Below are 1,028 nucleotides of genomic sequence, written 5' to 3' on the forward strand. Positions count from 1 at the left end.
AGGAACCCTCAGCTCCAAGAATTGCCCACCTCTTTCCCAGAACACTCATGGATAATCTACTCCTTGTTTAATATACAATCCAGAAATAACTATACTCAGTCAACCAGCCCATGCCACTGTTCTGCCTATGGAGTAACCATTCTTTCATTCCTTTGCTTTTTTTTTTTTTTTTTTTGATACGGTCTTACTTTGTCGCCCAGGCTGGAGTGCAGTGGCACGATCTAGGCTCACTGCAACCTCTGCCTCCCAGGTTCAGCTGATTCTCATGTCTCAGCCTCCTGAGTAGCTGGAATTACAGGCATGTGCCACCATGCCTGGCTAATTTTAATTACAGATGGGGTTTCGCCATGTTGCCCAGGCTGGTCTCAAACTCCTGACTTCGTGATCTGCCCACCTCGGCCTCCCAAAGTACCAGGATTACAGGCGTGAGCCACCACGCCCGGCCATACATTAGCTATTTAAAAAAATAAAACATAGAAAATAGAATCTCCTTTACCATGCAAGACTTGGTTCAAATGTCCACTCCACTGGGAGCCCTTCAATGGCAGAGACTGCTGTTGCCTCCTAACTTCCATTCTCCTCCTCTTTCATTATAAGAATACTCCTGCACTCTGCAGCTTGGCATACTTTTTTTAAAAAAAAGAATACTCCATTTTTATCTAGGCAATTGCAAGATTTCCAATAACTAGCTTAATGTTGTCCCACTAATAGAGTGCACACAGCCTCCCTTGTGGCTAAACATGGCCAGGTAATTATGGTCTGGCCAATTAAATGTAAGTAGAAGCATTATATAGAACTCCTGGAGTGATTGTCAAAGGGGAGGGAATGAAAGCTCTTTTGCCCTTTCCTCCTCTTTCCAGACTACAATTTGAACAAGGTGTCCAGAGCTATAGCACCCTTCTTAGAGTGCTGGGTGAGCACCCTTCTTAGATCATGAGGTGGCCTTGAGGATGGAAGTCCTATGCTAGGATGATGAATACAATAGACGGAAGGAGCTGGATCCCCAATAGCCGTGGAGCTGCTGTACT

The sequence above is a fragment of the Piliocolobus tephrosceles genome, chromosome 20 (assembly GCF_002776525.5).
Source record: "Piliocolobus tephrosceles isolate RC106 chromosome 20, ASM277652v3, whole genome shotgun sequence".
NCBI lineage: Eukaryota > Metazoa > Chordata > Mammalia > Primates > Cercopithecidae > Piliocolobus > Piliocolobus tephrosceles.